The following is a 26,374-nucleotide window of genomic DNA, read 5'->3' on the forward strand; positions in this document are numbered from 1 at the left end:
TTCCACCAGAGAAATTAGGACAAGACTTACAGTTTCAGAGCAGTCCTTGGTCAATTGTGATTGTTCTTAACACATACTTGTCTTGCTTTGGCTCATTAGCAGCAGCACAAAGAACTGCCTGCTCACACCCTTGTTCTCCCCTCCCCTTCCCTGTTTATTACCTTAAGACAATCCCAGAGTTAATAAATATTACCTGTGGCAGGCACCATTTGTAAAACTGCAATCCACTCTGCTACAGGCCCCATGAAGGCTCAGTGTCTCTCCAGTAAGTGTTTTACAACTGTAAATGCCTATTTATGTTGAATTGTATTAGACATTTTACAACTGTATATGTTTATGTTGAATTGTGTTAGACATCTAATATGTTTTATACTTTCTTTTTGATGTTACTATGGCATGCACCAAGTTGTTACTAGTATAATAGTATGTATGGTCTATTTGCATAGCTGCACCTTGTTCACTAATGTTATTCATGTAATAGTGTTGTGTGTAGACAGCTCATACTAGTGTATAAATTATTTCTATAAGTTTGTGCTGTTACTGGTGGATAGAATCACATTAGAGAACCACGACAGATTGCTGCTCGCTATATTTTTATCTGTGGCTGCATAACTGTCTGGTTTTTGTTTTCTAATGTTCTTCCAGTTGGCTCAGTATCTGCATATACTAAAGTAGTGGTTCAGGACATTGCATGTAGTAGCTATTTGCTCAGTGTGTTTTTTATAATCTTTATAATATATATTCACCATCTCAAAAGTGCTTACTCCTCTCTGTACTCTTCTTTTCTAGACCTAACACCACTCTTAAGTATTCAACTGCGGTACCACCTTTAACATTCCTATAAGCAAAGTGCAGTCAGAGTCTGAACTGCCTGCAAACAGCTACAATTAACTTTGAGTATGTGTCTAACTGTTTGAGCTAATCTTCATTTTCCCCTGGTGAGCACTGTGCTTTGGTTGTAAACAGCCCCCCCCCCCCCCCACCACACACATCTTCCGCTTTCTCTTATTCCCTTCTGTTAGCAAATAGTACCCATAACTGATCAATACTGTGTGTTTGTTTATTTAAACTATACCACAGTAGCCTACTGATACAAGGTTGTCCTGGTTTTCCACCTGAGAAATTAGGACAAGACTTACAGTTTCAGAGCAGTCCTTGGTCAATTGTGATTGTTCTTAACACATACTTGTCTTGCTTTGGCTCATTAGCAGCAGTACAAAGAACTGCCTGCTCACACCCTTGTTCTCCCCTCCCCCTATATTTTTATCTGTGGCTGCATAAATTGGCTCAGTATCTGCATATACTAAAGTAGTGGTTCAGGACATTGCATGTGGTAGCTATTTGCTCAGTGTGTTTTTTATAATCTTTATAATATATATTTACCATCTCAAAAGTGCTTACTCCTCTCTGTACTCTTCTTTTCTAGACCTAACACCACTCTTAAGTATTCAACTGCGGTACCACCTTTAACATTCCTATAAGAAAAGTGCAGTCCGGGTCTGAACTGTCTGCAAACAGCTACAGTTAACTTTGAGTATGTGTCTAACTGTTTGAGCCAATCTTCATTTTCCCCTGGAGAGCACTGTGCTTTAGCTGTAAGCAGCCCCCCCCCCCCCCAACCACACACATCTTCTGCTTTCTCTTATTCCCTTCTGTTGGCAAATAGTACCCATAACTGATCAATACTGTGTGTTTGTTTAGTTAAACTATACCACAGTAGCCTACTGATACAAGGTTATCCTGGTTTTCCACCTGAGAAATTAGGACAAGACTTACAGTTTCAGAGCAGTCCTTAGTCAATTGTGATTGTTCTTAACACATACTTGACTTGCTTTGGCTCATTAGCAGCAGTACAAAGAACTGCCTGCTCACACCCTTGTTCTCCCCTCCCCTTCCCTGTTTATTACCTTAAGACGATCCCAGAGTTAATAAATATTACCTGTGGCAGGCACCATTTGTAAAACTACAATCCACTCTGCTACAGGCCCCATGAAGGCTCAGTGTCTCTCCAGTAAGTGTTTTACAACTGTAAATGCCTATTTATGTTGAATTGTATTAGACATTTTACAACTGTATATGTTTATGTTGAATTGTGTTAGACATCTAATATGTTTTATGCTTTATTTTTGATGTTACTATGGCATGCACCAAGTTGTTACTATTATCATAGTATGTATGGTCTATTTGCATAGCTGCACCTTGTTCACTAATGTTATTCATGTAATAGTGTTGTGTGTAGACACCTCATACTAGTGTCTAAATTATTTCTATAAGTTTGTGCTGTGACTGGTGGATAGAATCACATTAGAGAACCACGACAGATTTCTGCTCGCTATATTTTTATCTGTGGCTGCATAACTGTCTGGTTTTTGTTTTCTAATATTCTTCCAGTTGGCTCAGTATCTGCATATACTAAAGTAGTGGTGCAGGACATTGCATGTGGTAGCTATTTTCTCAGTGTGTTTTTTATAATCTTTATAATATATATTTACCATCTCAAAAGTGCTTACTCCTCTCTGTACTCTTCTTTTCTAGACCTAACACCACTCTTAAGTATTCAACTGCGGTACCACCTTTAACATTCCTATAAGAAAAGTGCAGTCTGGGTCTGAACTGCCTGCAAACAGCTACAGTTAACTTTGAGTATGTGTCTAACTGTTTGAGCCAATCTTCATTTTCCCCTGGAGAGCACTGTGCTTTGGCTGTAAGCAGCCCCCCCCCAATCACACACATCTTCCGCTTTCTCTTATTCCCTTCTGTTAGCAAATAGTACCCATAACTGATCAATACTGTGTGTCTGCTTATTTAAACTATACCACAGTAGCCTACTCATACAAGGTTATCCTGGTTTTCCACCTGAGAAATTAGGACAAGACTTACAGTTTCAGAGCAGTCCTTGGTCAATTGTGATTGTTCATAACACATACTTGTCTTGCTTTGGCTCATTAGCAGCAGTACAAAGAACTGCCTGCTCACACCCTTGTTCTCCTCTCCCCTTCCCTGTTTATTACCTTAAGACAATCCCAGAGTTAATAAATATTACCTGTGGCAGGCACCATTTCTAAAACTACAATCCACTCTGCTACAGGCCCCATGAAGGCTCAGTGTCTCTCCAGTAAGTGTTTTACAACTGTAAATGCCTATTTATGTTGAATTGTATTAGACATTTTACAACTGTATATGTTTATGTTGAATTGTGTTAGACATCTAATATGTTTTATGCTTTATTTTTTATGTTACTATGGCATGCACCAAGTTGTTACTAGTATAATAGTATGTGTGGTCTATTTGCATAGCTGCACCTTGTTCACTAATATTATTCACGTAATAGTGTTGTGTGTAGACAGCTCATACTAGTGTCTAAATTATTTCTATAAGTTTGTGCTGTTACTGGTGGATAGAAACACATTAGAGAACAATGATAGATTGCTGCTCGCTATATTTCTATCTGTGGCTGCATAACTGTCTGTTTTTTGTTTTCTAATGTTCTTCCAGTTGGCTCAGTATCTGCATATACTAAAGTAGTGGTTCAGGACATTGCATGTGGTAGCTATTTGCTCAGTGTGTTTTTTATAATCTTTATAATATATATTTACCATCTCAAAAGTGCTTACTCCTCTCTGTACTCTTCTTTTCTAGAACTAACACCACTCTTAAGTATTCAACTGCGGTAGCACCTTTAACATTCCTATAAGAAAAGTGCAGCCCGGGTCTGAACTGTCTGCAAACAGCTACAGTTAACTTTGAGTATGTGTCTAACTGTTTGAGCCAATCTTCATTTTCCCCTGGAGAGCACTGTGCTTTGGCTGTAAGCAGCCCCCCCCCCACCACACACATCTTCCGCTTTCTCTTATTCCCTTCTGTTAGCAAATAGTACCCATAACTGATCAATACTGTGTGTTTGTTTATTTAAACTATACCACAGTAGCCTACTGATACAAGGTTATCCTGGTTTTCCACCTGAGAAATTAGGACAAGACTTACAGTTTCAGAGCAGTCCTTGGTCAATTGTGATTGTTCTTAACACATACTTGTCTTGCTTTGGCTTATTAGCAGCAGTACAAAGAACTGCCTGCTCACACCCTTGTTCTCCCCTCCCCTTCCCTGTTTATTACCTTAAGACAATCCCAGAGTTAATAAATATTACCTGTGGCAGGCACCATTTGTAAAACTACAATCCACTGTGCTACAGGCCCCATGAAGGCTCAGTGTCTCTCCAGTAAGTGTTTTACAACTGTAAATGCCTATTTATGTTGAATTGTATTAGACATTTTACAACTGTATATGTTTATGTTGAATTGTGTTAGACATCTAATATGTTTTATGCTTTATTTTTGTTACTATGGCATGCACCAAGTTGTTACTAGTATAATAGTATGTATGGTCTATTTGCATAGCTGCACCTTGTTCGCTAATGTTATTCATGTAATAGTGTTGTGTGTAGACAACTCATACTAGTGTCTAAATTATTTCTATAAGTTTGTGCTGTTACTGGTGGATAGAATCACATTAGAGAACCACGACAGATTGCTGCTCGCTATATTTTTATCTGTGGCTGCATAACTGTCTGTTTTTTGTTTTCTAATGTTCTTCCAGTTGGCTCAGTATCTGCATATACTAAAGTAGTGGTTCAGGACATTGCATGTGGTAGCTATTTGCTCAGTGTGTTTTTTATAATCTTTATAATATATATTTACCATCTCAAAAGTGCTTACTCCTCTCTGTGCTCTTCTTTTCTAGACCTAACACCACTCTTAAGTATTCAACTGCGGTACCACCTTTAACATTCCTATAAGAAAAGTGCATTCCGGGTCTGAACTGTCTGCAAACAGCTACAGTTAACTTTGAGTATGTGTCCAACTGTTTCAGCCAATCTTCATTTTCCCCTGGAGAGCACTGTGCTTTGGCTGTAAGCAGCCCCCCCCCCCCACCACACACATCTTCCGCTTTCTCTTATTCCCTTCTGTTAGCAAATAGTACCCATAACTGATCAATACTGTGTGTTTGTTTATTTAAACTATACCACAGTAGCCTACTGATACAAGGTTATCCTGGTTTTCCACCTGAGAAATTAGGACAAGACTTACAGTTTCAGAGCAGTCCTTGGTCAATTGTGATTGTTCTTAACACATACTTGTCTTGCTTTGGCTTATTAGCAGCAGTACAAAGAACTGCCTGCTCACACCCTTGTTCTCCCCTCCCCTTCCCTGTTTATTACCTTAAGACAATCCCAGAGTTAATAAATATTACCAGTGGCAGGCACCATTTGTAAAACTACATTCCACTGTGCTACAGGCCCCATGAAGGCTCAGTGTCTCTCCAGTAAGTGTTTTACAACTGTAAATGCCTATTTATGTTGAATTGTATTAGACATTTTACAACTGTATATGTTTATGTTGAATTGTGTTAGACATCTAATATGTTTTATGCTTTATTTTTGTTACTATGGCATGCACCAAGTTGTTACTAGTATAATAGTATGTATGGTCTATTTGCATAGCTGCACCTTGTTCGCTAATGTTATTCATGTAATAGTGTTGTGTGTAGACAACTCATACTAGTGTCTAAATTATTTCTATAAGTATGTGCTGTTACTGGTGGATAGAATCACATTAGAGAACCACGACAGATTGCTGATCGCTATATTTTTATCTGTGGCTGCATAACTGTCTGGTTTATACCCATTTAGCCACACCTACATCCTCCACACCTACCTAACTTCACCCCTTTCTCTTCCTATCCCCTCCTCCATTCATATCATACCCACATCACCATTCCCCCACCTCCTTACTCATCTCCTACATTTCTTATTAAAACCCCAACATGTCCATAAAATACACATCCCTTTCAATTCAACTACTACTCCTTCTGAACCTTACCTTCATCTACCATCTCACCCATCCTTATCTTTTCAACCACACTCTACTCCTACACACAACCTAGCCTCTCCATACATCACACACCTATTATACCAGCTCCATCTCTCCTGAACTTTATCCCACTAACCACATCCTATGGTTACATTACAAGCCAATCCTTCTCATAAAACCTCTACACACATTTACCACCATATATTTTTCACTAATCTATCAACCCACACTTCTCAACCAAAACAATTCAAATACCTCTACTACTTAACACAACTCCTAACTTCCATACTATTATCTGGTGATATACACCCCAACCCAGGCCCAGACCACACCTCCTCAATATCTAAATCCATCCTATTTGCATCTCTTAATGCACAAAGCGTAGCTAACAAAATTCAAATCTACATGCCTGGCTATTTCACAACAAACCAGACATCCTAGCCATCTCTGAAACCTGGCTAAAACCACATATAAAAGACTCAGAGATAGTTCCACCTAACTACTCTATCATCAGATCAGACAGAACCCATAAAAAGGGTGGTGGAGTAGCTCTACTCTACTCATCCTCCCTATGCATAACACCCTACGATAAAGCCATTCCCCAGTTCCACAATGCAGAAATAATACTGACTCATCTCCAGCTAAACAAACACAAATATATATACATTGCCTCTCTTTACATTCCCCCAGGAGACAATATTCCAATACTCGAAGAAATCCTCTCCTGGCTTTCAGCTAACATCAATAATGAAACTATAATCATGGGAGATACCAATATTAACTGGTCCTCCATTCAATCCCCCTCTCACCCCTTAACATCAACCTATACAACTACTCTCAACTCATCAACTCCTCAACTAGACCATGCAAAGACTTTACCAGTGGCAACATCCTAGACTGGATTCTTGTCTCACCCTCACTACTACCCAGATAGTGGTACCATACCTGACTCCCTCAGCGACCACCTTCCTATCTTCACTAGACGTCTTCCTTGTCCCTTACAAGTCACTCATAATTATATTACTACCCGATGTCATAGAAACTTTAACCCAGAGGCTTTCTCTGACACCCTAAAATCAATTAACTGGTACCCCTTAAAAACTATACCCCTTGAAAATGCTATCACTTACTTTAATACTACCTTCCTAAACCTTCTAGATACTCATGCTCCATTAAAAACCAAGAGAATAAAAAGGCAATCCACCCCCTGGTTAAGTATAAACACCCTAACCACCATGCGACTTAGAGACAAAGCCTGGACACAATATCAAAAGAACAAATCTACATCTTCCCTCAATGAATATAAAACTCTTCGTAATTCAGTCAAAAAACTTATCTCTGCAGACCGTCGTAACTACTTCACCCGACTTCAAAGCAACCACAAAACCAACCCTCAAAAGTTCTGGAGAGGTATCACTACCCTCTTAAAACCCGGGAACACAGAAAACCCTATCCCTGCCCAAATATAGATGACTCTGATCTGGCTACCCAATTCAATTCTTTCTTCATAGACTCTATTTCTAAACTTACCTCCTCTTTTTTAAATAATAGTCATTCTCCTACCTCCTCTTCCCCTCAGACTTCTCCCCCTCCATCATCTCCCACTTCTCCTCTGCCTTCTCACCCTTCAACTTCTCCCACTTCTCCTCAGGCTTCTCCATCTCCACTTTCTCCCACTTCTCCTCATGCTTCTCCTCCCCAACTTCTCCCACTCATTCTCCACCCCACCATTCTTCATCAAACCTATTCCTACATCCACCATAAAAGACTCCTGCAGAAACTTAAACCATGCACCAATGCCCCTGATAACATTCCCTCATACTTCCTCAGCATAGCTGCTGAAGCCATTGCCCTCCTATCAGTATCCTAATTAACCACTCAATCCAAGAAAGTATTGTTCCTCAAATATGGAAAAGCCTACATCATTCCACTGCATAAAGGTGGAACCAATACTAATATTACCAACTTCCGTCCCATCGCCATCCTTTAGCCCATTTCAAAAGTCCTAGAGAAATGTATCCATCTTCAACTTCTTCCCCATCTCCTAGACAACAATCTACTAACTCCTACACAGCATGGATTCAGACCCCATCATAGTACTATGACTGCCCTCCTTTCCTTCCTTGAAACTGTGAATAAAGCTAGAGATTCCGGCCTCACTGTATCTACCATCCTACTCGATCTCTCTAAAGCCTTCGACACTATCTCTCATAACCTACTTCTTACTAAACTATCTAACCTAAACCTTTCTACCTCTTCCCTCTGTTGGTTTTCTAGCTATCTCTCCAATAGGCAACAAGCCGTTAAATGGAAAAAAGCCACCTCATCCTTCCTCAACACCCCCACAGGTGTCCCACACGGCTCTATTTTGGGCCCCCTCCTCTTCAACATCTTCATTAATGACTTTTTCCGCTCTATCCCCCTTGCAAACATTATTCAATATGCAGATGACTCCACAATCATCTGTGCTGCCTCATCCATCCCAACTCTTTTAAAACTCACTCAAGATGCCTTCTCCACCACAGAACAATGGATGAAAGACAACCATCTTGCTCTCAATGCTGCTAAAGCTAAACTTATGATTTTTACCCCCTCCAAAACTAATAACCTTGATAGAAATTTATTCTCCATCACCAGCCAAAATAACACATCTCTTGAGCTGGTATCTGAAGCCAAACTGTTAGGGGTCCAAATCGATGACAAGCTCAAATTCAACTCCCATCTACTACTAAATATAAAAAAAACCCACCAAAAACTAGGCATGCTCTACCGTCACAATCGGTTCCTCACCTCAACTACCAAAATTACTCTCTCTACCACATTTCTCCTTCCCTCCCTTCTCTATGGTGCCCCTCTTCTAACTAACCTACAATCTTCTCTGAAAACCAAACTGTCCTCTTGTTACAATAAAATAGCTAGATTCGCCACCAGTAACAAATCATCTACCCATCACTGTGAACCTCTCCACAAACTCAACTGGCTAGAGCTTCCCAACTACCTCTCCTACACTCAGCTCACCTATGCACATAAACTCATATTCCAGCCATCCCTCTGTCCCTCTCTCTCTACTACCTTTAGAATGCATCAAACTCAAAGACTCCTAAGATCTAACAATCAAAACCTCATAGAAGTTTATAGACCCCTACACCCTCCAGGACACAACCTCCTGTCCTTCTCCCTAGCACGTCTATGGAACTCCCTCCCCCCCTCAATTCGGACAATTGCTAGCCTCCCATACTTTAAAAAATCACTACATTCCCATCTAACATCCTCATGGGTATGCTCCTGTTCACACCCCTCATAACCTACTCTCTACTCCCAACTCTTTTTCCTCCTTCCTCTGTCTCAATTCCCAGCTAGCAAATTCCTGCTTGCTTCTAGCATACAACTCCTTATTTGTACCTAGTAATTTTTTAGTAAAAAAAAAAAAAAAAAAAAAAAAACTACTATTTCTAACGTTGAACCAGAAATTATAGAATGTTTTTCTTTAGAATCCTCATGTAAACTATGTGTGGAACATAATCTTTGTATAATCTGTATGTAGAACATAATCTCTGTATAATCTTTATGTGGAGCTTTTCTCCCCAGGACTCCATTGAAAACGGGTTCTTTTGGCCCAATGGACTATCCTGGTTAAACAACTGCAAATAAATAAATAAATAAAATAAATAAATAATGTTCTTCCAGTTGGCTCAGTATCTGCATATACTAAAGTAGTGGTTCAGGACATTGCATGTGGTAGCTATTTGCTCAGTGTGTTTTTTATAATCTTTATAATATATATTTACCATCTCAAAAGTGCTTACTCCTCTCTGTACTCTTCTTTTCTAGACCTAACACCACTCTTAAGTATTCAACTGCGGTACCACCTTTAACATTCCTATAAGAAAAGTGCATTCCGGGTCTGAACTGTGTACAAACAGCTACAGTTAACATTGAGTATGTGTCTAACTGTTTCAGCCAATCTTCATTTTCCCCTGGAGAGCACTGTGCTTTGGCTGTAAGCAGCCCCCCCCCCCACCACACACATCTTCCGCTTTCTCTTATTCCCTTCTGTTAGCAAATAGTACCCATAACTGATCAATACTGTGTGTTTGTTTATTTAAACTATACCACAGTAGCCTACTGATACAAGGTTATCCTGGTTTTCCACCTGAGAAATTAGGACAAGACTTACAGTTTCAGAGCAGTCCTTGGTCAATTGTGATTGTTCTTAACACATACTTGTCTTGCTTTGGCTTATTAGTAGCAGTACAAAGAACTGCCTGCTCACACCCTTGTTCTCCCTCCCTTCCCTGTTTATTACCTTAAGACAATCCCAGAGTTAATAAATATTACCAGTGGCAGGCACCATTTGTAAAACTACAATCCACTGTGCTACAGGCCCCATGAAGGCTCAGTGTCTCTCCAGTAAGTGTTTTACAACTGTAAATGCCTATTTATGTTGAATTGTATTAGACATTTTACAACTGTATATGTTTATGTTGAATTGTGTTAGACATCTAATATGTTTTATGCTTTATTTTTGTTACTATGGCATGCACCAAGTTGTTACTAGTATAATAGTATGTATGGTCTATTTGCATAGCTGCACCTTGTTCGCTAATGTTATTCATGTAATAGTGTTGTGTGTAGACAACTCATACTAGTGTCTAAATTATTTCTATAAGTATGTGCTGTTACTGGTGGATAGAATCACATTAGAGAACCACGACAGATTGCTGCTCGCTATATTTTTATCTGTGGCTGCATAACTGTCTGGTTTTTGTTTTCTAATGTTCTTCCAGTTGGCTCAGTATCTGCATATACTAAAGTAGTGCTTCAGGACATTGCATGTGGTAGCTATTTGCTCAGTGTGTTTTTATAATCTTTATAATATATATTTACCATCTCAACAGTGCTTACTCCTCTCTGTACTCTTCTTTTCTAGACCTAACACCTCTCTTAAGTATTCAACTGCGGTACCACCTTTAACATTCCTATAAGAAAAGTGCAGTCTGGGTCTGAACTGTCTGCAAACAGCTACAGTTAACTTTGAGTATGTGTCTAACTGTTTGAGCCAATCTTCATTTTCCCCTGGAGAGCACTGTGCTTTGGCTGTAAGCAGCCCCCACCACACACACATCTCTTCCGCTTTCTCTTATTCCCTTCTGTTAGCAAATAGTACCCATAAATGATCAATACTGTGTGTTTGTTTATTTAAACTATACCACAGTAGCCTACTGATACAAGGTTATCCTGGTTTTCCACCTGAGAAATTAGGACAAGACTTACAGTTTCAGAGCAGTCCTTGGTCAATTGTGATTGTTCTTAACACATACTTGTCTTGCTTTGGCTTATTAGTAGCAGTACAAAGAACTGCCTGCTCACACCCTTGTTCTCCCTCCCCTTCCCTGTTTATTACCTTAAGACAATCCCAGAGTTAATAAATATTACCAGTGGCAGGCACCATTTGTAAAACTACAATCCACTGTGCTACAGGCCCCATGAAGGCTCAGTGTCTCTCCAGTAAGTGTTTTACAACTGTAAATGCCTATTTATGTTGAATTGTATTAGACATTTTACAACTGTATATGTTTATGTGTAATTGTGTTAGACATCTAATATGTTTTATGCTTTATTTTTGTTACTATGGCATGCACCAAGTTGTTACTAGTATAATAGTATGTATGGTCTATTTGCATAGCTGCACCTTGTTCGCTAATGTTATTCATGTAATAGTGTTGTGTGTAGACAACTCATACTAGTGTCTAAATTATTTCTATAAGTATGTGCTGTTACTGGTGGATAGAATCACATTAGAGAACCACGACAGATTGCTGCTCGCTATATTTTTATCTGTGGCTGCATAACTGTCTGGTTTTTGTTTTCTAATGTTCTTCCAGTTGGCTCAGTATCTGCATATACTAAAGTAGTGCTTCAGGACATTGCATGTGGTAGCTATTTGCTCAGTGTGTTTTTATAATCTTTATAATATATATTTACCATCTCAACAGTGCTTACTCCTCTCTGTACTCTTCTTTTCTAGACCTAACACCTCTCTTAAGTATTCAACTGCGGTACCACCTTTAACATTCCTATAAGAAAAGTGCAGTCTGGGTCTGAACTGTCTGCAAACAGCTACAGTTAACTTTGAGTATGTGTCTAACTGTTTGAGCCAATCTTCATTTTCCCCTGGAGAGCACTGTGCTTTGGCTGTAAGCAGCCCCCCCCCCCACCACACACATCTTCCGCTTTCTCTTATTCCCTTCTGTTAGCAAATAGTACCCATAAATGATCAATACTGTGTGTTTGTTTATTTAAACTATACCACAGTAGCCTACTGATACAAGGTTATCCTGGTTTTCCACCTGAGAAATTAGGACAAGACTTACAGTTTCAGAGCAGTCCTTGGTCAATTGTGATTGTTCTTAACACATACTTGTCTTGCTTTGGCTTATTAGTAGCAGTACAAAGAACTGCCTGCTCACACCCTTGTTCTCCCCTCCCCTTCCCTGTTTATTACCTTAAGACAATCCCAGAGTTAATAAATATTACCAGTGGCAGGCACCATTTGTAAAACTACAATCCACTGTGCTACAGGCCCCATGAAGGCTCAGTGTCTCTCCAGTAAGTGTTTTACAACTGTAAATGCCTATTTATGTTGAATTGTATTAGACATTTTACAACTGTATATGTTTATGTTGAATTGTGTTAGACATCTAATATGTTTTATGCTTTATTTTTGTTACTATGGCATGCACCAAGTTGTTACTAGTATAATAGTATGTATGGTCTATTTGCATAGCTGCACCTTGTTCGCTAATGTTATTCATGTAATAGTGTTGTGTGTAGACAACTCATACTAGTGTCTAAATTATTTCTATAAGTATGTGCTGTTACTGGTGGATAGAATCACATTAGAGAACCACGACAGATTGCTGCTCGCTATATTTTTATCTGTGGCTGCATAACTGTCTGGTTTTTGTTTTCTAATGTTCTTCCAGTTGGCTCAGTATCTGCATATACTAAAGTAGTGCTTCAGGACATTGCATGTGGTAGCTATTTGCTCAGTGTGTTTTTATAATCTTTATAATATATATTTACCATCTCAACAGTGCTTACTCCTCTCTGTACTCTTCTTTTCTAGACCTAACACCTCTCTTAAGTATTCAACTGCGGTACCACCTTTAACATTCCTATAAGAAAAGTGCAGTCTGGGTCTGAACTGTCTGCAAACAGCTACAGTTAACTTTGAGTATGTGTCTAACTGTTTGAGCCAATCTTCATTTTCCCTGGAGAGCACTGTGCTTTGGCTGTAAGCAGCCCCCCCCCCACCACACACATCTTCCGCTTTCTCTTATTCCCTTCTGTTAGCAAATAGTACCCATAAATGATCAATACTGTGTGTTTGTTTATTTAAACTATACCACAGTAGCCTACTGATACAAGGTTATCCTGGTTTTCCACCTGAGAAATTAGGACAAGACTTACAGTTTCAGAGCAGTCCTTGGTCAATTGTGATTGTTCTTAACACATACTTGTCTTGCTTTGGCTTATTAGTAGCAGTACAAAGAACTGCCTGCTCACACCCTTGTTCTCCCCTCCCCTTCCCTGTTTATTACCTTAAGACAATCCCAGAGTTAATAAATATTACCAGTGGCAGGCACCATTTGTAAAACTACAATCCACTGTGCTACAGGCCCCATGAAGGCTCAGTGTCTCTCCAGTAAGTGTTTTACAACTGTAAATGCCTATTTATGTTGAATTGTATTAGACATTTTACAACTGTATATGTTTATGTGTAATTGTGTTAGACATCTAATATGTTTTATGCTTTATTTTTGTTACTATGGCATGCACCAAGTTGTTACTAGTATAATAGTATGTATGGTCTATTTGCATAGCTGCACCTTGTTCGCTAATGTTATTCATGTAATAGTGTTGTGTGTAGACAACTCATACTAGTGTCTAAATTATTTCTATAAGTATGTGCTGTTACTGGTGGATAGAATCACATTAGAGAACCACGACAGATTGCTGCTCGCTATATTTTTATCTGTGGCTGCATAACTGTCTGGTTTTTGTTTTCTAATGTTCTTCCAGTTGGCTCAGTATCTGCATATACTAAAGTAGTGCTTCAGGACATTGCATGTGGTAGCTATTTGCTCAGTGTGTTTTTTATAATCTTTATAATATATATTTACCATCTCAACAGTGCTTACTCCTCTCTGTACTCTTCTTTTCTAGACCTAACACCTCTCTTAAGTATTCAACTGCGGTACCACCTTTAACATTCCTATAAGAAAAGTGCAGTCTGGGTCTGAACTGTCTGCAAACAGCTACAGTTAACTTTGAGTATGTGTCTAACTGTTTGAGCCAATCTTCATTTTCCCCTGGAGAGCACTGTGCTTTGGCTGTAAGCAGCCCCCCCCCCCACCACACACATCTTCCGCTTTCTCTTATTCCCTTCTGTTAGCAAATAGTACCCATAAATGATCAATACTGTGTGTTTGTTTATTTAAACTATACCACAGTAGCCTACTGATACAAGGTTATCCTGGTTTTCCACCTGAGAAATTAGGACAAGACTTACAGTTTCAGAGCAGTCCTTGGTCAATTGTGATTGTTCTTAACACATACTTGTCTTGCTTTGGCTTATTAGTAGCAGTACAAAGAACTGCCTGCTCACACCCTTGTTCTCCCTCCCTTCCCTGTTTATTACCTTAAGACAATCCCAGAGTTAATAAATATTACCAGTGGCAGGCACCATTTGTAAAACTACAATCCACTGTGCTACAGGCCCCATGAAGGCTCAGTGTCTCTCCAGTAAGTGTTTTACAACTGTAAATGCCTATTTATGTTGAATTGTATTAGACATTTTACAACTGTATATGTTTATGTTGAATTGTGTTAGACATCTAATATGTTTTATGCTTTATTTTTGTTACTATGGCATGCACCAAGTTGTTACTAGTATAATAGTATGTATGGTCTATTTGCATAGCTGCACCTTGTTCGCTAATGTTATTCATGTAATAGTGTTGTGTGTAGACAACTCATACTAGTGTCTAAATTATTTCTATAAGTATGTGCTGTTACTGGTGGATAGAATCACATTAGAGAACCACGACAGATTGCTGCTCGCTATATTTTTATCTGTGGCTGCATAACTGTCTGGTTTTTGTTTTCTAATGTTCTTCCAGTTGGCTCAGTATCTGCATATACTAAAGTAGTGCTTCAGGACATTGCATGTGGTAGCTATTTGCTCAGTGTGTTTTTATAATCTTTATAATATATATTTACCATCTCAACAGTGCTTACTCCTCTCTGTACTCTTCTTTTCTAGACCTAACACCTCTCTTAAGTATTCAACTGCGGTACCACCTTTAACATTCCTATAAGAAAAGTGCAGTCTGGGTCTGAACTGTCTGCAAACAGCTACAGTTAACTTTGAGTATGTGTCTAACTGTTTGAGCCAATCTTCATTTTCCCCTGGAGAGCACTGTGCTTTGGCTGTAAGCAGCCCCCACCACACACATCTTCCGCTTTCTCTTATTCCCTTCTGTTAGCAAATAGTACCCATAAATGATCAATACTGTGTGTTTGTTTATTTAAACTATACCACAGTAGCCTACTGATACAAGGTTATCCTGGTTTTCCACCTGAGAAATTAGGACAAGACTTACAGTTTCAGAGCAGTCCTTGGTCAATTGTGATTGTTCTTAACACATACTTGTCTTGCTTTGGCTTATTAGTAGCAGTACAAAGAACTGCCTGCTCACACCCTTGTTCTCCCCTCCCCTTCCCTGTTTATTACCTTAAGACAATCCCAGAGTTAATAAATATTACCAGTGGCAGGCACCATTTGTAAAACTACAATCCACTGTGCTACAGGCCCCATGAAGGCTCAGTGTCTCTCCAGTAAGTGTTTTACAACTGTAAATGCCTATTTATGTTGAATTGTATTAGACATTTTACAACTGTATATGTTTATGTGTAATTGTGTTAGACATCTAATATGTTTTATGCTTTATTTTTGTTACTATGGCATGCACCAAGTTGTTACTAGTATAATAGTATGTATGGTCTATTTGCATAGCTGCACCTTGTTCGCTAATGTTATTCATGTAATAGTGTTGTGTGTAGACAACTCATACTAGTGTCTAAATTATTTCTATAAGTATGTGCTGTTACTGGTGGATAGAATCACATTAGAGAACCACGACAGATTGCTGCTCGCTATATTTTTATCTGTGGCTGCATAACTGTCTGGTTTTGTTTTCTAATGTTCTTCCAGTTGGCTCAGTATCTGCATATACTAAAGTAGTGCTTCAGGACATTGCATGTGGTAGCTATTTGCTCAGTGTGTTTTTATAATCTTTATAATATATATTTACCATCTCAACAGTGCTTACTCCTCTCTGTACTCTTCTTTTCTAGACCTAACACCTCTCTTAAGTATTCAACTGCGGTACCACCTTTAACATTCCTATAAGAAAAGTGCAGTCTGGGTCTGAACTGTCTGCAAACAGCTACAGTTAACTTTGAGTATGTGTCTAACTGTTTGAGCCAATCTTCATTTTCCCCTGGAGAGCACTGTGCTTTGGCTGTAAGCAGCCCCCCCCCCACCACACACATCTTCCGCTTTCTCTTATTCCCTTCTGTTAGCAAATAGTACCCATAAATGATCAATACTGTGTGTTTGTTTATTTAAACTATACCACAGTAGCCTACTGATACAAGGTTATCCTGGTTTTCCACCTGAGAAATTAGGACAAGACTTACAGTTTCAGAGCAGTCCTTGGTCACTTGTGATTGTTCTTAACACATACTTGTCTTGCTTTGTGATATGTTCTTGTATGAGGGGCTGGAAACAAACAGGGTCTCTACCCGCTTCGCTCCCCGCCCTGCCCCCTATTCCCTCCCGCCCCCAGTGGTCCCACTTTTATTGCACTCAAACCCCTCCCATCTTTCCAATAGCCAACCACAGCGTTAACCCAACACTTCCTCCTCCATATTCCCTCTACTATCACACCTCCTCAACTGACATGTACAAGCATACCTTTCCTTTGCTCACTGCATGCACTCTCCTTGCATATCTTACATCCTACCAAAGCTCCATCATTCCCCCACTTTACCACTACCACTGTACTACTACTCACACCACCACCCATGTCTCACCCATACTCAGCTCCCCTCCCACCAGCTCAAGAACCATCCCTATGCACCCCTCACATATTCTACCAACTATATTACCCAAACGTAAAGCATCCCTACAACTTAACATAATAACCCTCCCACCATGCCTATTACCCACAGAGAACAATCATAAAATTTCCCTTATAAAGAAACACATTCAAAAACTGAGAAAACTAATAATCTCATGCATATCAAAACTAGCCCTAAGTGGAGACATCCACCCCAACCCTGGCCCTACCATCTACAACCCCAATCCTCATAATCAGACTAGAAATCACAACTTCTCCCATATTAAAGCCAATAGAAAGCCAAGTGAATTCCTTCTACTAAGCCTAAATATTAGAAGTATATCCAACAAAGTCCATGAACTCCATGCCACCATAGACTTATACTCCCCAGATATAGTCGTCCTGACAGAAACCTGGCTAAAACCTCACATTACCAGTGAGCAAATACTCCCTACAGGTTACGGCATACTAAGAGTAGACCGGCTAAACAAAAAAGGAGGTGGTGTAGCTATAATATTTAAACAACATCTAAACATCCAGATCTTAAAATCATCAGCTCCACAAATAGGCAATGAAGAGATAATATATACCAACCTCAAAATTAACCGAAACAAAACCATCAACATAATTGGATGCTACTTCCCACCTGGCTAAAACATCCCTCCACTAGAAAACCTCCTCAGCTGGTCTACCCACCATCTCCCCCAAGAAACTATCATCTTAGGTGATTTCAATATTGACTGGCAATCCTGTTCTGGCAACAATCCAACCCATCATGTACACCTTCATGGCTTCACCCAACTAGTCCAGTCACCAACAAGGATAAATAAAAACTCCAGCAAGCATTCTACCCTGGATTGGATACTAGTCAGTATGAACCCCCAGTCATATATAACAGGCTGCTTATCAGATAGCCTCAGTGATCACTCCCCAACATTCCTACTCAAAAAATACCTGAACCAAGCTAAACCTGTCGTCTATCGTCAAATACGTAAAAAAATAAACTTTAACCCACTCACATTCATCTCATCCCTCAAAGAATGTAACTGGCATGCTCTAAAGTACCTCAGTCTAGATGACGCAGTTGAATCTTTTAATACTACCTTCCTGAACATCCTTAATTACCATGCCCCCATAAGATTTTCCAGAACCAAAGCACAACCCTCCCCATGGCTACAGAAAACCACTAAGTCAGAAATTAAAAACGGGGATAAAGCCTGGGAGCACTGGCACAAAACCAAAACCCCTGCAGCTAGACAGAAATTCCTAGAACTACGCAATAGAGTCAAAAAGCTAATAAAACGGGACAAATTCCAATACTACCAGTCTACCCTAGACTCCTCACAACACAGCCCCAAACAATTCTGGTCCTCCATAAACTCCATCCTCCACCCAGGTAAAGTCAGTACCCCTCCTCCTAACATCCCTCACTCCTCAGAAAATATTGCTACCTCATTCAACACACACTTCACCCAAACCATACTATCACTAGCTAAACAACACAACCCCTCCCTCCAACCCACACCTTCAACTAGTAATCTCCCCACTGCCTTCTCTTTTTCTCCTGTACCTACCTCCAACATAAAAAAACTCTTAACTAAACTTAAACCCACCAAATTAGCAGCAGACAACCTCCCAAGTGAATACCTACAAATCGCAGCTGATGCTCTGGCCTACCCAGTATCCATCTTGATTAACCGATCTCTGTCAGAAAGTTACGTTCCCACATTGTGGAAAGTCTCACATATAATTCCCCTCCACAAAGGCGGACCCTCTGCAGAACTAACCAATTACGGCCCCATAGCTGTTCTCTCTCCACTCTCCAAAATACTAGAGAGATGCATACACTCTCAGGTCTCACACTACCTCCTTACTAACAACCTCCTTTCCAGTACTCAGCATGGTTTCCGACCAAACCATAGCACCACCACTGCCTTACTCTCCTTTACAAACACTATCCTTCAGCATAAAAACAATGGCTATCTCTCCTCTGCTTCTTTCCTAGACCTATCTAAAGCATTTGACATAGTCCCACACAAACAACTTATCTCTGTCCTCAATAACCTATCCTTCTCACAATCAGTCACCAACTGGTTTCAGAGTTACCTGTCTGACCGCCAACAATCCGTTGTATGGCAGAATGACATCTCCCCAACTACCTGTCTCCATAGGGGTTTCCCAAGGATCCATCCTTGGACCCCTACTTTTCTCTGTTTACACCAATAATCTAGCCTCTGCCACCAAACATGGCACACTCATCCAATACGCAGATGACTCTACCATCACCTGCTCAGCCCAGTCCCTACCCAAACTGCAAAAAGTCACACAGGAAGCCTTTTCCTCTGTTGAAACATGGTTATCCAATGCCCAATTAATACTCAACCCAAACAAAACTAAACTACTCATCTTCCAACCCACCAAACATACTCAAAACAACTCTCACTTTAACATCACAGCAAAAGACAACACCACTATATACCCAACTGAACACACCAAATCGCTAGGAGTGGAAATAGACAATAAACTAAAATTTGACATTCACATATCCATGACCATAAAAAAAGTCCACAAAAAACTAGGAGCATTATACAGAAATAAACAATTTCTCACCAAAGCAGCAAAGATTTCAATAGCAAATTCCCACCTTATCTCCACCCAACTTTATGCCTCTCCAGTATATACCAACCTAAGGCAATGTGATCTTAGGAGCATTATACAGAAATAAACAATTTCTCACCAAAGCAGCAAAGATTTCATTAGCAAATTCCCACCTTATCTCCACCCTACTTTATGCCTCTCCAGTATATACCAACCTAAGGCAATGTGATCTAAACAAGCTGGAGACCTGCTACAACAAAATCGCAAAATTCGCCACAGGGGCATCCTACCGTAGTCACCACTGTCTCTCACTTGCTGAACTGGGCTGGCTTGAACTCCCTCACCTCCTTCAGTGGTATCAACTCTCACTCGCCCACAAACTAGTAAACCATCCACTAAATGTCCCATCCCTCCAGAATCTACTCCAACCCTTTCGCACCACCAGACCACTAAGATCCAGCAACAAAAATCACTTGCAGATCACTAAAGCCAGTAACTCTGCTGGTGAAGCACTATTCTCTTGTGCCATAGCCAAATTATGGAACTCACTCCCACCCACAATTACCTCCGTACCATCATGCACCAACTTCAAAACTTTATTAAAAGCGCACCTAAAAACATGCTGGCTATGCCCTTGCAACTCCCACTCTAATATCATCCACCCCATCCAACTACTACCTTTCTTTCACCTCCACTAACTACCTTGATGATAGCAAGCTCAGATGCTCATAAGCCTAGTACTTATTATACAGCAGGAACTTCTAATTGTTACATTTGTTAATGCCTGTTATGTACTTCACAGATAAAGATTCTAGTTGTCTACTGATGTACTATGTTCTTCATCTGTAAATATGTTGTAAGTAATTTCTGTGTTAAATTGTTAATCACTATGTAATCCAATGTAACTACTGTCTGTTTATTTTACTGTGGAGCTTTTCTCCCCGGGCCTCCGCTGAAAATGGACCCATGTCCAGTTGGACACTCCCGGTCAACAAATTTAAATAAATAAATAAATATATATATATATATATATATCTATATATATATATATATATATATATATATATATACATAAGTATATATTTATATAGACATTTATATATATATATATATATATATGTGTGTGTGTGTATATATATATATATATATATATATATATATATATATATATATATATATATATATATATATATATATATATATATATATATATGCATATACATATACATATATATATATATATATATATATATATATATATATATATATATATATATATATATATGGGTCCCCTTCACATGATCAACTTTTCACAAAGTCGAAATTCATATGGCCGACACCATATGATCGACTTTTGAAAAGCCGAACATGGGGAACCTCTATCTCTGTACAGTGTGGAAAGGGAAACTTTCCCTCTTCCACACTGTAGTGTGATCTCAGAGTTGGTATATGTTACAGGGAGTGTGTGGGGCGGAACCCCCCTGCTAACAGCTTTTAGGTAAGTGTTTGTTATGTTTTTGTGTTTACTCTACATGTTCGGCTTTTCAAAAGTCGATCATATGGTCTCGGCCATATGAATTTTTACTTTGTGAAAAGTCGATCATGTAAAGTAGACCTGTATATGTGTCTGTGTGTGTGTATATATATAGACATATATATATATATATATATATATATATAGAACAAAACCTGGTTGAAAACCACTAAGGAGAAAGGAAAACAAAAACTGAGCCCTTTCATTCCTTTTTTATTTTTATTTATTTTTAACAGAACTTCTTCAGAAATATTCTTACAATCTTGTTTTTCAGCATTTTGGTGGCTTTGCATGCATGATTGTGGTACAGTAGGTTCTAGGAATTTTGCTCTTACCCTGATGTTGTTCAGTACTGGATTTGGTATTAATAATTTGCAAGGGGTGTGGGGATGCAGCCCTCCTGCACATTTCTTTTTTGTTTTTTACTCTCTTTATATTTGATCATTGTGTTTTGTTTTCACTCAGTTATCAGTTTGTTCAATGATAAGACAAGTATGTATATATATACATATATATATATATATATATATATATATATATATATATATATATATATATGTATATATGGATTCCTATTATAAGAATGAAAGTTCACTACTTTGAACTTGTAATAGGAAGCCTCACTTCTGCGAACGTTCACTTTAACAAAAGTGAACTTTTGTGTAAGTGCACTTCACCGAAAACACCGCAGCACAGTGGAGGACATAAAAAACAAGCTATGTCCTCCACTATGGTACGATAGTCACGGATCTTAGGGTTAGGGCATGGGTTAGGGTAAGGGGATAGTTAGTAAAGCTATCCCCTTACCCTAACCCATGCCCTAACCCTAAGGTTCGTGACTATCGCACCGTAGTGGAGGACATTGCTATGTCCTTCACTGTGCTGCAGTCGTCATGGACCTTAGGGTTAGGGCACAGGTCTTAGTAAGGGGATAGCCCTATGGGCTATCCCCTTACTATGACCCGTGCCCTAACCCTAAGGTCCGTGAGTACTGCACGGAAGTTCAGTACAATACCCGATCGTTGTACTGAACTTCCCATAAGTGCACTTTCGATTAAGTGCACTTTCGTTGCAGTGAGCATTCCCTGCACTATTTCGAATTACTGAAAATACGATCTAGTGTATGGAACCTGTGTGTGTATAGATATATATATATATATATATATATATATATATATATATATATATATATATATATATATATGCATATGTGTGTGTGTATATATATATATATATATATATATATATATATATATGTGTGTGTATATATAGATATACACACATATCTGTGGATTTACTTCAGTAGATCGACTTACCTAAAGACCGATATAGATAAGGTTGGCTTGGATGATGGGGGGGGACCATTATCGTTGAGACTTGATGAGAAAGAATTAGCCTGGCAGCTTAGACTTAATGCACATGTCCCCCCCAGGACTCAATGATAGTCTATCCATTAAATGTATTCTCAAGCTGAAATCTTTGGCTAGGTAATAGGGGCCCCCCGTTTAATCGTGTATATTGTTCATTATATTATATTATATTGTATTGTACTGTGTGAATGTATGTATGTTTGTATGGATGGAGTGTGATACACACATATATATAATTTTGTGCACATATGTATAAATGTGTGATTATATATTTATTTTTATTATATATATATATATATATATATATATATATATATATATATATATATATATATACATATTTAAATTATTTAATATACATATATATATTTTTTTTTTTTCCTATGTTGTTTTTTTACAAATTTTTCATATCCGATGGTGCTTTGGCAATGTATTTTGTATTTTTTGTATTTTGTGTTTTTTGCATATTATGTTTTTATATATAAATGTATTTAACATTTTATACAAATTTAGGTATTTAGCTTTAAATGTGGGTGGATTGTAGACTCATATTTCATGATGTCATTGATGGTTGCCTATTTAATTGATTTATTCTTTTAACTTGTTTGTCTGAAGACGTTTGCTTAATTAAGTAAACGAAAGCGCTAACTTTACCTCACTTGTGGCTTGGAGTCATTTGTTTTCTTCATTTGGGGATTTGCAGTTCAGTTTGTGTTTGTTTTTGTGCATTGTTCAGTATTCTACAGTTCTGGTATTTCCATCTCGGCATTATGGTCTTCGGTCTTTAGGTAAGTGCATCCATGTATGTATGTATGAATGCAATGTAAAATATTAAAGGAAGCAGAGACAATATTTGTTCAGTTTTTCAGTTAAATCAAATGTAAGGCCTCAGTTGTCACCTTATATAAGCTTGCCTTCTATCAATAAACTGCATAAACTTCATCACTAAACTATTTATGAGTTCTGGCTTTAAAGCTGTTCAACCTAGACGTTTTTCTTATCACAGTTGGCATTGCATTCCATAACTTGCCAGCAGTAAACTGAAAATATTGCTTTCCCACACTGGTGTTATATACTGAATTTTTCATAAGAAAATAATTATTCCTAATGCCAAACATATGATGACACCTTTCTATACCAACAGTGGCCAACACAGCATCACTATTCATACCTTTATAGACTAATATAAGATCACCAAAAAACAGCCTATACCTTTGCATAATGTAGGAACAGCTGTTCATACCAGTCCTTAATTTTTTGTTTATTAATTCGGCTTATCATTTTAGTAAAATGCTTCCTTATTTTCTCCAACTAAATTATCTGAGAACAGTTGTAAATGCATTCAGCATTGCAGTATTGAATACTGGACCTAACAATTGCTTTATATATGAGTACCAGTACATTCCCATCCCAACTTGAGAAACTATGCAGTATGTCTGCATACTTCTTGATAACTTAGTTCAGGTTATCATCATAACCAAGCTGATTATCCACAATTATTCCTAAATTCCTTAACTTTATTGTTGCTCCTTAAGATGACATTACCCACTGCATATTGAAAACAAATATTAAAATAATAAGAAAAAAAGCAAGTCTGCCAACCACAAACTGTTTATTGAATTGAGCGCTTTCGTCAGGCGTTCACCCCAAGACTTCTTCAGAATATAAACAGCTGTAACCAACTTCCGTTTAAATAAGCAACCATTTTTTTTTCTTAGTTTGTGTACGGCTGTTTCATCTAATTCCTTTGTCTTCCATGCATTAAATGTTATATTGTTATACACTAACAGAGTTAGAAAAACAGTACAGTTTATTCTACAAAAACATTAAGATACGGGTCCTTCCCAAAGCTAAAGCCTTTTAGTTTGAAAACAGTTCACAGCAAGTACTTTCAGTATTGCCCTTTGAAGCTGGAATACAGTCTATTTTAGTAGATCTTGCTGTTTCTTCCACTCAGAATGTCAATAGCGCTCTTCTGGATTCTCTTAACAGGAACTATTTCCATCTTCAGCTTCCTTTTGGTGTCTTCTTCTGAGTCTTCCTTCCCTCTACTGTTTCTCTTCCATAACTTCTGCTACTGTCATTAAGTTCCCTTCCCAGAAGGGCACAACAGAGCCATAGCAGGGGTGGGGCAAAAAGGACATCTGGTACAAGATTTTAAGTGGTGTGATCAGCATTGCAGGAGAGGTGCCAGTCGATCTAGTTGCTGCGGTTAGCTGGCTTGTTAAGGACACGTAATCAGCAGACAGCATTTAAGATCTGGTTGTTATGTCCTTGACTAGGAAGTCTGAAAGCACTATGATTTACAATAATGCTAGTAGGCTCCAACTCAATGATTAATCTGCATCTCTTACACAGTGCTGATCTGTGGCTGTGTTGTACTGACAATGTGTTTGTGTCTGCATGTGTTTGTGTGCTCACGTATTATGTACATATTTAATATCTCTTTGCTTGGACAGCTGAAACCTTTTCTTTTTAATGCACATCTCTGGAGAAGAAAGGTGGTGAACTGCCATTTTGCAGCCTTGTGTCATTGCTGGGTATGCCAATTGAGGAATTAAGTACGTACTGTAGACAGACATGAAATATAACACTATTTACAATACTTAATCATTTGTTCACTTTATCTGGCAAGATCTGCCACATTATGCTAAAATGTGTGTGTGTGTGTGTGTGTGTGTGTGTGTGTGTGTGTGTGTGTGTCTGTGTGTGTGTGTGTCTGTGTGTGTGTGTGTCTGTGTGTGTGTGTGTGTCTGTGTGTGTGTGTGTCTGTGTGTGTGTGTGTGTGTGTGTGTGTGTGTGTGTGTGTGTGTGTGTGTGTGCGCGCATGTTATCTGGACTGACTGTAATGGCTGCTAGAGAAATACTCTGTTTAATATGTCTGGGCAGTCTACTCCCAGAAGTGAGATAACACTACATTAGGTATACGTCATGCTAACTGGTGGTGTTAGCAGGGTAGTGTAAGTTTAGGTGTCCAGAACTGGTATTTGTTCTACCACTGTTTCTATTTAAGTGGAGTATTGTAAAGAGTAGTGGGTCATCCCTATCATGGAAGGCTAAGCAGGAGATCACCCCTCCGTAGTCTGCATGACACTGTGTAGAAGGACATGGTCTTTAGTCTATCATATTAGTTAAGGATAGTGAGATCTGAATTTTTTTTGGCGAGTAAACATTGAGGTCTCTCAATCTGGTTTAGGTGCTTTGTGAGGTACATAGTGAAGGACACATTATATTCAACAATAGGCTGGATAAGAGATGAGTAAAGTGAGACTAGAACTTTCTAGGACCTTGAAGAGATACTACGAAGGATAAGTTGTGAAAGTAGAAGGATTTTCTAACCATCACATCTCAAAGAGAGTCTATTAATATATGTACCGAAGTCCATGATGATGGTGTCAAATTTAAGTGGAATGTTATCTGCATGGCAAGCTGTAGTGATGCTAGAGTTACCAAAGGAAGTTATGCTACATTTTGTTACTTTGAAGGATAGCCCGTGATTAAAACACCAAACATTTGCTTGGCCAAACCCTTGCTGGAGAGTAAGAGTATCAGAGTAGGTTTTGGTAACCACCCTAGTTTGCAATCAACCAACCTTGTTAGCTGAAGTTCCATGAAATTGTTTATGTCACGGAAATACATACAAAAGAGGAGGGGATCTAAGACGAAACCCTGTGGGGCACAACAAGTGACATTTTTTCAGAGTAAATACCCTGGACCTTAACAGCATGGGTTTTCTCATAGTCTATTATCAACTCACCAAAGTATGTATGGGTTAATATGGAGTTGGGAAGAGTTTATTAATATACCTATGGA

This window comes from Protopterus annectens, chromosome 7.part0 (genome assembly GCF_019279795.1).
Source record: "Protopterus annectens isolate FY-2018-M chromosome 7.part0, PAN1.0, whole genome shotgun sequence".
NCBI lineage: Eukaryota > Metazoa > Chordata > Ceratodontiformes > Protopteridae > Protopterus > Protopterus annectens.